General features: G+C 47.5%; 1 pseudogene; it reads right to left on the bottom strand.

Moving 5' to 3' along the window:
- Positions 1-355: 355 nt before the first annotated feature.
- Positions 356-732, bottom strand: LOC101651699 (annotated as a pseudogene).
- Between the last annotated feature and the right edge of the window lie 10486 nt (positions 733-11218).

The following is an 11218-nucleotide window of genomic DNA, read 5'->3' as shown; positions in this document are numbered from 1 at the left end:
TCTTAAAGGCTTGAAGATAAACAAGCAGCCATCTAGCTGAGAAGCAACAAAGCCCACATGGAAGAAGCACACCAGCCTGTGTGTTCATGAGGTGTTGATAGGATCAGGTATCAGGCATCAAAGAACAAAAATTCGTATCACTGTGAATGAGGGGGAATGTGGAATGGAAACCCAAAGCCCATCTGTAGCCAACTGGACATCCCTTACAGAAGGATTGTGGGGAGGAGAGGAGCCAGTCAGGGTGCAATGTACCGATGAGGAAACATACAACTTTCCTCTAGTTCTTTCTCTCTCTCTCTCTCTTTCTTTCTTTTTTTGAAGGGTAGTTCTCTTTATTGCTCTGGGAGAGGGCTGCTCAGGAGCTCTTGGTGGGGCCAGTCCGCTTCCTCTGCACCATCACAAACTTCCGGCTCCTAGGATAGTGCTGGCTCTGCGGATGGCAGCATGAGAAGGGGGCGGTACTTGTTCTTGCGGATCATGTGTCGGATGCTGGTCATTCTTGTCCGTGGTGGTCAGCACGTAGGAGGTGGCCGGTTTCTGTCCTTATGGACCACCCCCTTGCCAAGGTCAGCAGCAGGCTCGACGCCCACGGTCTTGCGGTGTATCAGCCCGTTGTAGTGGAAGGAGTTGCGGGCTTTCAGGTGATTGGCTTGGTGCTGTCCGTGTGCTTGTTCCTCTTGATCAGGAACCTGGAGCAGTTCCGCACACCATCCACTGCAGATGCACGCACATGATGGCGGCTTCTCTCCCTACCTCCGCCAGCGACGGAAAGAGCTTTCCTCTAGTTCTTTAATGCTTCCTCCTCCTCCCCACTATCATGACCTCATTCTACCTTACAAATCCGGCTAGACCAGAGCATGTACACTGATACAGATAAGAGCTGGAAACACAGGGAATCCAGGACAGATAAACCCCTCAGGGCCAATAATGAGAGTAGCCATACCAGGAGGGGAAGGGGAAGGTGGGGGGAGAAAGGGGGAACGAACCGATCACAATGATCAACATATAACCCCCTCCCAGGGGGACGGACAACAGACAAGTGGGTGAAGGGAGGCGTCAGTGTAAGACATGACAAAATAATAATTTCTAAATTATCAAGGGCTAGTGAGGGGAAAAATGAGGAGCTGATACCAAGGGCTCAAGTAGAAAGAAAATATTTTAAGAATGATGATGGCAACAAATGTACAAATGTGCTTGACACGATGGATGGATGGATGGATGGATGGACGGACTGTGACAAGAGTTGTACCAGTTCCCAATAAAATGATTTTTTTAATTTAAATAAATAAAATGCATTATTCAGTTAAAAAAAACGATTTATGGTCTTACAAACCCACAGGGACAATTCTACTCTGTCCAGTTGGGTGACTGTGAGTAATAATCCACTCACTGATGGTGAGTTGAGTTGAGTTGAGGTTAAGTTAGGTTTGGTTTAGTTTTGCATGGTTTGGGTAAGTGACCCAGCCCCCTGAAACATCAGTCTCCTCCTCTGTAAAACGGGAATACTGACAGTCCCTGTGATACTTCATCGTGCCATAAATAGCACGAAGTCATGTCTATCTGCCTGTGAAAGGGCTGTGAAGAGACAGTTTTTCCATAAACAAAAATAAGAAAAGGTAAATTATGACTGATATGTGTGTAAATAACCATGTTAAATCCTTTCATTAACTCCTTACTAATAAAGGAACCAGGAGTCCTGGTAGAGTAACTGCTAAGTGCTTGGCTACTAACCAAAAGGTCACCAGTTTGAGTCTCCTAGCTGTTTCAAAGGAGTGAGGTCTGGTGATCAACTTCTATAAAGACCACAGCCAAAAAACCCACTCTGTCACGTGGGTCACAAGGCGTGGAAATCAACCCCAATCCTACCCAACAAAACGAGGGAGCCAGACAGATAACACAATTCATCCAGAGGATAATCCAAGACCAGACACGTTTACATATCGGCAATATTGGAATGGGTGTGCAAATGGAAGCCAATTGGCTTTTTCTACACTGGAAAATGGGAGGGAGTCTGCTTAAACGACATTGGATTGAATTTTGCTGGTTCTAGAGAAAAGAATGATTTTGCATGACTCTCAATGATTTGCATGCCTGTCGGCGGTTTGAAACCACCAGCAGCTCCTTGGGAGAAAGACTGGGCTTTCTACTCCCGTAAATAGGTACAGTCTCAGAAACCCACAGGGGGTCGCTCTGAGTCAGCACTGACTCAATGGCAGTGAGTTTGTTTTTTTGGAGTTTTATCAACGGTTACTACCCCTCATCTGCAATTTGTTATACTGCTGCACTGGGTTACATGATGCTGTGACCATGGAAATATGCTGCCGGTATTTCAAATATCACCAGGGTCCCTTGTGGTGAACAGGTTTCAGAGAGCTTCTGGATTAAAATAGGAAGCTTTACTTGGGATCTAGGTTTTTTAAAAATTGACTGATGAAAAACAGCAGAAAACTGTCTGATATAGTACCAGATAATAAGCCCCTCAGATTAAAAAACAAACTCCTTGCTATTGAGTTGATTTTGACTCATAACAACCCTCTATGGCAGGAGAACTGACCCTGTGAGTTTCCAAGACTTAACTCTTTACAGGAGTAGAAAGCTTCATCTTTGTTCCACGAAGCATCTGGTGGTTTTGAATTCCTGACCTTGTAGTTAGCAGCCCAACATGTTAACCACTCCATCAGCCAGGCTCCTGGCCTAAGGTTGCAAGACATTCAAAATACGACCAGAGAAGAGCTGCTTCCTCAAAGTAGAGTCAACCTTAATGATAAGGGTGGACCTAAGCTTTCAGTACCTTCACTTGCTGATGAACATGATTCAAACTGACAAGACACAGCTGCAAATATTCATTAATAATTAGAAGGTGGAATGTATGCAGTATGAATCTAGAACATAATTTTTAATCTAAAAAAATAAATGGATCATATGAACATCGATACCCATCGTATGCTCTAGATAACGCATCATTTTCCAGTGAAGCATACATATATCCATCCCTATAGAACTCATAAAAAGATGCGAAGGATCAGAGAAGACCAAATTCAACACCGTGACCATCTCGACTTTTAGCAGTAAAGGACTCCACCCTCTACAACAGAGCAAAAGAGAGTGAAAGAGAGAGTAGGCAAATCTTTAATTCATTGTCCCCTTCCTGCCTCCATTCTCACCTCCCCCACCCCTTCTGCCCCCAATTTACAGCAACTAGCTTTACATTGGCCAGAGAACCCTCTAAGCCTGGGCGTGGAGAGTGGCCTTCAACGGTGGGGTCTGGAGGCAGCCACGTGCTCTTACATCCTACAAAGTGATGTTGACATACTTCCATTGAACCGGAGTGGCAGTGATGGACTGATCTGAGGTTAGGTCATAAAAGGTGATGTGGCTTCCCCCTCACTCTGGCTCAAGCTCGGCTTTCCCTCGGACTCTAGCCGCTATGTTGGGTGGATGCTGAGGCCACACGAAAGGCCTCAGCTGACAGCCAGCACCTGCCATGAGGGAACAGCCTTCAGCTGATTCTAGGTGCCAGCTTTTGCATCACCCCACTGAGGCCTCTTATATCAGGGAAGATGGAGAAGCCACCCCTGCTGTGTCCCGTCTACGTCCCTGACCTGTAGAAACTGCAAGGGATAATATATGGTTATTGCTTTTCTGCTATTACATTAGGGAGTGTTTGTTAGGTGGTCAATAGTAACTGAAATTGGCAGTATAAGTGGAGACCACTTAAACATAGAGAATGAAATATAAATAACTCTCATCAGCATGGAGCCTTAGTGGTGGGCGTAGTAGTTACGTGTGGAACTGCAATTCACAAGGTCAGCTGATCAAAACCACCAGCTGCTCCTCAGGAGAAAGACCAGGCTTTCTACTCCTATAAAATCTCAGAAACCCATGGGTCAGTTCTACCCTGTCTGATAGGGCCACCATGAGTAGGTATCAACTCAATGGTAGTGAGTTTTAGCATTAGCATGGTTAAAATTAAATGCCAATTTTAAAACCAATTTTTGAAAGGGAAAAAAATCTGTATGTTTTTATGGAAATAGGGTAAAGTTCTCACCGTAAGGAAGGCAAAAGTTGTAGGCTTGTCTTGAATCCAATACTTAGAGAAACGTGAGTTCAAGAAAATGCCCTCAAACCTATCAGCAGAATTAAAACAGCAAGCTATATACTTTGCTAATTATGTACCTATAAAAACAAATAAATCACTGTGGTACCACAGAAGGCAAAAGAAAAGAGAGAAACCAGACCAAGATCAAAGAAATAAGGCCAAAATTGCTGGAGAATATATTAAAAATATACTCCTAGAAGCCAAAGGATGATTCAGTGGTAGAATTCTTGTCTTTCATATAGGAGGTCAGAGTTTGAGTCCCGGCCAATGGACATATACAGCCATCATCCACCTGCTTCCCTGGGCATCTCCTTCCCCAGCTCTGTCAGGAAGACCCCTTACCCCGCCATGGTCGGACGCAGTTGTGCACGAGCTCCCCATGTATCGTGTATTGTGCTGACTCAATCACTGCTAACAAGGAAGGACCTCCAGCTGTGTGAATACACTTTCACGACACTCAACCCAGACACCCACGACGGATAAATCAATTCCTACGCACAAAGGCGCTACAGGACAAAGTCGAACGGCCCCATCCATTTCTGACGTTATAGATCTTCACAGATGCAGACAGCCTCACTTTTCTTCCGCAGAACCACTGGTAGGTTTGAACCAGCAACCTTTTGGTTAGCAGCCAAAGCCAAGCACTTTAACCACAGCACCAATAGGGTTCCCTTAATTTCACATATATTATTTAATCACATCCATATATATGTATATATAGAAACCTAGTGGCACTATTGGGTAAGCAGTGGACTGGTAATAGTGAGGTCGGAGGTTCAAACCCACCAGCTGTCCCTCAGGAGAAAGAGAAGGCTATCTGCTCCAGCGGAGATTCACAGCTTCGAAAACCCTACACAGGATCACTGTGAGCTGGAATGGATGGTTTAGTGGGTTAGGCATTGCACTGCTAACCAAAGGTCCACGGTTCAAACCGTTTAGCTGCTTCCTCAGAAGCAAGATACTACACTGATCTTAGCCCAAAGGCCGAGGACGATGCTCAGAAGAAAGATCAAGGTCCCAGAGCCTCCCGGGGCCGTTCTCTGTCCTGTGGGCTTGCTCTGAGTTGGCATCAACTCCATGGCAGTGTGTTTTTATGAGTCAGAATTGATTCGGTGGCAATGGGTTTAGGTTGTTCGTTTTATGCACTCTCTAAGACAGCTACATAAAACTGCATTTTCCCATCTACAGCAGCAACACACATGCCAGTCGCACACCCCCTGCTGTTTGCCACTTGGTTGTTGCCAGGGAGCCCGTTCCAGCAGATAGCAAGCCCACGTGACAGAACACAGCACGCCTCAGAGGGTTTTCTTGGTTGCACTCCTTGGGGGAGCAAGCTGATAGCCAGGCTGGGCGGGTTCCAATGGCCAGCCTGTCCATTAGCAGCCGAGCCCTGAGCCATTTGTGCTATCAGGTTTCTGTATGGACTGGCCTATGGTCTCCCCTCGCACATGGTCAGAGACTGGCTTATCCTGGCAGGGGGGAGAGGACACCTGGTTTTCTGGCTGGTACAAGCCCTGTACAGGAGTGAGGGTCAGACATTCCCACATGCTTCCTGCATGGAGGGCGTGGGCTACTTTAGAGGGCAAAGCACACCTGGCCCACGGACACATGGCTTAGTCCAGCTCCACAGGGACCATCATTAGAGAAAATTCCTCACAGACTCCTGCCAGCCGTTGCCCATTCCTTTTTCAAAGTGGTTCTGAGCTTCTGCCTTTTTTTCTTGCTTTAATTAGCTTTTAAATTGTGAAGTCCACAATATGGTATATCAACAGAGGTTGGTTTGATGTCATCTTTGAAATCCTATTACCTGACATTTTTGAATAAGAGAAGCTTTCCTATATATCCATTTTAATAAGAGAATATCCATTTTAATAAGCGAAGCTTTCCTATATATCCATTAAGCATCAGGAGTTGTGCTAGGTGCTGGGAGGACAGAGATGAATAAAGTCTGGCTCCTTGTCCTGGGGAGCAGCAGGTAAACAACTGTGCTAAAGATAGGTACTGGATGACAGCAGTGCCAGGCTGAAGGGAACCATCGAGTGGGACCAGACAATTCGAGGAGGTTTCCTGGCCAGTCTGCAGTCCTTGCTCTGAGTGGCAGTTGTTTTCTTCCTCTTGTTTCTGGGCGCAGTGGGGACCCCATGTGACAGGACAGAGCTGCCCTCATGGGTTTCCTCGGCTGTGATCGTTTGGGGCGTGGAGACTTTGGGTGGGTTCAAGCTGTCAATCTTTCAGTTAGGGACCCAGCACTTAACTGTTGCACCACTAGGGAACCTCCAGTAGATAATTATAAATAGCGAGAACCTCCCCCCTCCCCCAACCCTGAAGAGCATGTGACATCAGAGCCTGGGTAGCCCAGGGAAAGGTTCTTGAAGGAAAAGCCTCCCTTTGTCTGGGGCAGAGGACCAGAAAGGAGGCAGGTGAAATGGGGCGATGGCATTATGCAGGGGACCCCACCTCGGCAGACTCCAAGCGAGTGTGGCCATCTAGGGTGGCCCGTCCCCAGTCCGTCTCATTGAGGATCTTCCTCTCGTTTTCCATTAAGCACGATGTCCTTTTCCAGGGGCTGGCCTCTCCTGCCAACCTGTCCAAAGCACGTGAGACAAGGTTGCACCATCCTCCCTCTGAAGAGGCTTTCTGGTTGTCCTTCACCCAAGGCATATTTGTTTGTTGTTCCATGGTACTTCCGGTATGTTTGCCAACACAGTCATTCAAACACATCGATTCTCTTCACGTGCATATCAGGTGAATTAAAAGACCACAGCTTGGATCGGGCACATCTTAGTCCTCAAAGTATGACATCTTTGCTCTTTAACACTTTCAAGAGGTCTGTGTGCAACAGATGTGTCTGGTGCAATAGGCGGTTGGATTTCTTGACTGGTGCTTGTGTGTGGATTACAGAACCAAGTAAAACGAAATTCTTGACAACTTCAATATTATCATGATGTCGTCTATGGGTCCAGTTATGAGTATTTGGGTTTTCATTACATTGACTTGTAATCTATACAGGAGGCTGCAGTCTTTTATCTTCAGCAAGTGCCTTAAGGCTTCCTTGATTTCAGCAAACAAGGTTGTGTTATCTGTACATCACAGGTTGTTAATACGCCGTTCTCCACTCAAGATTGCTGTCACATTCTTGTACATTTAGTTCAGCTTCTTGGATTCTTTGCTCAGAATACAGGCTTAATGAGTATGGTGAGAGGACACACCCCTGACGCACACCTTCCTGATTTTACACCGTGCAGCACTTAGTCCCTTGCTCTGTTCGAAGGACTGCTTCTTGGTCCATGAAGAGGGGCGTGAGCGCAAGGAAGTGTTGTGGAATCCCCCTGCTTCTCAAGGTCATCCCTGGCTTGTTAGGATCCACACAGTCAAAAACCTCCAGATAGTCTTTTTTTTCTTCCCAGATAGTCATTATTAAGTAAACCTAAGTAAATATTTTTCTGATATCCTACCTCTGCTTTCTGCCAAGATCCATCATAAAATAGAGGTCTGCCGGTAGGGACATGAAGGGAGGACTCAGTGAGTATTAACTGTGCTGGGTTGGTGTTATTTTGAAATTTTCTTTTAGATTGTGGTAAATACATAGGTAACAGAACATTTTGTTTGCTACACGGTTAACAAAAGCTTTGGTCATCACTGATCAACTTTTATCTATTCACTTGCCTACTCTAGATATTCCGTATTGCTTTTAACTTGTCATCTGACCAAGCCATCATGTCAGCAAAAAGCCTCACTCTGACACAGCCATGTCTACACCTCAGCCATATTTCAGATTTGATTCCTCAATAAAGTGAGTCCCATGAGTCCCTTTTGGTTTCCCAGGGCATATGTCAAAGTCAGGCTCACACTATTCTGTAGTCTCTTGAGCCTGTGACAGCATCATGGAAAGTTTGACATACTGTGAGAATGGCCGGACTGTGACCCCAGACCCCAGATGAGCACATGGAGTGGGAAAAACGACCCCGAAAGGCTGGCCACACCTTTAATTTGCAACAACAAAGAAGTCAGTATCTTCAGAATGCAATCAAGTCTGAATGCCTGGAATGGGATAAAAGCCACGGGATCGCCCCACAAGTGTTCCGGGGGTAGGAGGGGAAAAGCCAGCTACAGCCTGAACGCTGGCGCCCTGGCCTGAGATGCGGACTAGGACCCCTCATCTCCCCAAGGCCATACTACTCCTCCTCCCCAAAGCCCAGCAGAGCATCCAGAGGTAAATACAGATGTGACTCTCAATCTTACTTAAAGATCCTAATGTCCGGAGGTTTATACGGGGGATTACAGAGTTGGCTTAAGCTACTTTAAGGCATTATCAGTTGAAGTCTTTCCTTCACTTGGCTGCTAAAGTTTAATTCAGTCTAATTATTTCATATGGCATTGACTATAATAGTTTCATAATTTCTAGTATATTAAGCACTTAATATGTTGTGTCATTTGAAATCGCATATTAAATTCCGCAAAGTACATTTTAATGAGAGTTAAGTGGTGTGAAAATATTAATACAATGGGATGGTTCATCATGGCGCGCACATGTTGTAGGTCTGTTCCCGGGCACACACGCCTCGCCCACCAGGTAAGGGGAGGGCCTTGCTGCCCAAGGCGCACGCAGGTGTCTGGCGGTGCCGAGGCCCCAGCTTCGGTTCACTGCGACTTCCCGTGGGAGTTCTCCGGGGGTCTCACCCCTCTGGGGGGCGAGTCAGGAAAGCCTCGCTTTCATTTCCGAGAGGGAGAAACTGAGGCTCAGCAGCTTTCAGAGACTTGCTTCCGGTGGGGCATGAATTCCATCTGAACTCTTGCACAAGCCCCGGCCCCCCGCAGTTAGCCCTTGTCTTTCCCCCCAGCTGCTGTCAGTGTGACCTCGAGGGGGTCTCGTCCGGACTCTGAGAAGTCCGGCGCCTTCCCTTCACGCGCAGCCCCAGGTGGCAAACCTGGCAGAGCCACAGGTGGCGACATTGAACTGGAACTTGGCGATTGCTCTTTGGACACGCCCTTTGAGCGCACCCTCTTTGTCCTGCAACCCTGGGCCCCGGGTGCTGCAAGGGTACCCAGGTCTGCCAGAGAAATGTGTCACGATGAACGAAACCCATCAAACCCTTTGTAGAGCAGTGCGGAGATTTGAGGCCGCGGGAAGAGGTATTTTGGAAAGCACGTGGTATTTCCGTGGAGTTCCGACTGCCTCACAGCGCCCTCGTGTACAACAGATGGAAATGGTGCCTGGTCCTGTGCCGCAGCCTCAAAACGGCCGCTCTGTTTGTAGCCACGGTGTCAGTCCATCACCCCAAGGGGTCCTTCTCTTGCTGACCATGGCCTGCTGTTTTCCTCTCTAGGGACTGGTCCCTCCTGATAGCAGACCCAAAACACATGAGATGCCACTGTCCCTTCCAAGGAGGATTCTGGCTGTACTTCTTCCAAGACACATTTATCAGAGAGAGCTGACTGCCTGCCTGCCGCATCATCGTTGACGAGCTGGGTAACTACCTCTCTGAGCCTAGGGGCCTGTCCACCCCTCCTACCCTCTCAGGGACAGAAAGAGAACACAGAACATCGGAAGACCAACTAGTGACCTTAAAGGGCAAGGATTCGTTCTAAGCTAAGGGGTGTTAGTATGTGGTTGAGGTCCCTGGGGGCACAAACGGTTTTCCTTCTAACCACTAAACTACAGGTTGGCAGTCCACACCCACTTGCTATGAGTCAGCGTTGACTGGATGGCAGTAAGCCGCTCTTCAGGGAGCAGAAGCGGCAGTCTGCTTCCATAAAGACTCACAGCCTCGGAAGCACCGTGAGGTTGTTCGACTCCATCCCGTAGGGTCACTGTGAGTTAGGATTGCGGGCACAGCAGTGGGTTTGGGGTTGGGTTTATTGCTGTTGATCACCTTGGTTCCAGGAGCTCTGGTATGGTAGTGGGCTGTGCAGTGAGATGCTAACCAAAAGGGGAGTGGTTGTAACCAAAAGATGAAGCTGTTTGTTCCCATAAAGATGTTAAAGGTCTTGGAAACTCAAAGGAGTTCTCCTCTTCCCTGTAGGGCGGCGAGGAGTCAGAATCAGCTGGCTGGCAGTGAAGGTAGTGTCTTTGTTACCTACAGCTGCTGTATCAGAAACACCACAAGTGGCAGGATCTAAAGAACAGAAACATATTTTCTTACAGTTTATGGGGTTGTAAGTCTGAATTCAGGGCAATAAGGGCTCTGAGAGAAGACCTTGTCTCTTTCAGCTCAGTTACTCCAGCACTCCCTAGTTCCACGGCCATTACCACATGGCTCCTAGCCTTGCCCCACAACCCCTCTGTGCTATTTCAGGCTCTAAACTGCTTTGTATGGCTTGGAAGTGAACGCAATCAGGGCACACCCTACAGTGATTTGGCCTTCTTAACACAACCAAAGGAGCCCTGGTGGTGTAGTGGTTAAGCATGGGGCTGAGATCTGATTCCATCTGCAGGGCCAGCAGTTCAAAACCACCAGCCTCTTCCAGCAGCACCTTCAGAGAACGACTGGGCTTTCTACTCCTATAACGAGTTACAGTCTCAGAAACCCACAGGGCAGGGTGCAGGGAAGGAGTGGGGTGTGGGGGGGTGGGGTGTGTGTGTTTCACTATGCATCAGTATTGACTCAATGGCAGTGAGTTTGGGATGAGAACATAACAAAGTCCTATTCCCAAACAGGGCTCCATCCACAGGTATAGGGGTGAAGATTCCAAGGTGAATGGTGGGTGAAAGGAGTCCTGGTGGCACAGTGCTTATGCTTTCAGACTGCAAGGCCAGCAGTTTGAAACCAGCAGCCACGTCTCAAAACCAGCAGCCACGTCTCCGGAGAAAGACAGGGCTTTCTACTCCCGTAAGTTACAGTTTCAAAAATTCACAGGGGCAGTTCTACCCTGTCCTGTAGGGTGGTTCTGGGTCAGCATCTACTCAATGGCATGGAGTATGTTGGGTGAACACAATGCCATTCCTGACACCAGCATCTGGCACCAATTGCTTAGTTGTTGGGTACCTCCAGGGCCCCTGTGAGAGCACTGCCCCACAGGGTACAGTGAGCCCTTGTTTATCGCGGTTAATCGGTTCTAGACCCTACCGTGATAAATGAAATTCTGCGAAGTAGGATTCCTTATATCCAAAAGTTTTAC

This window comes from Echinops telfairi, unplaced genomic scaffold (assembly GCF_000313985.2).
Source record: "Echinops telfairi isolate 266 unplaced genomic scaffold, ASM31398v2 ScPeMD7_7475;HRSCAF=8513, whole genome shotgun sequence".
NCBI classification, from domain to species: Eukaryota; Metazoa; Chordata; class Mammalia; order Afrosoricida; family Tenrecidae; genus Echinops; species Echinops telfairi.
Note: the sequence above shows the minus strand (reverse complement) of the source record. Positions and strands in the feature narration are given on the sequence as shown.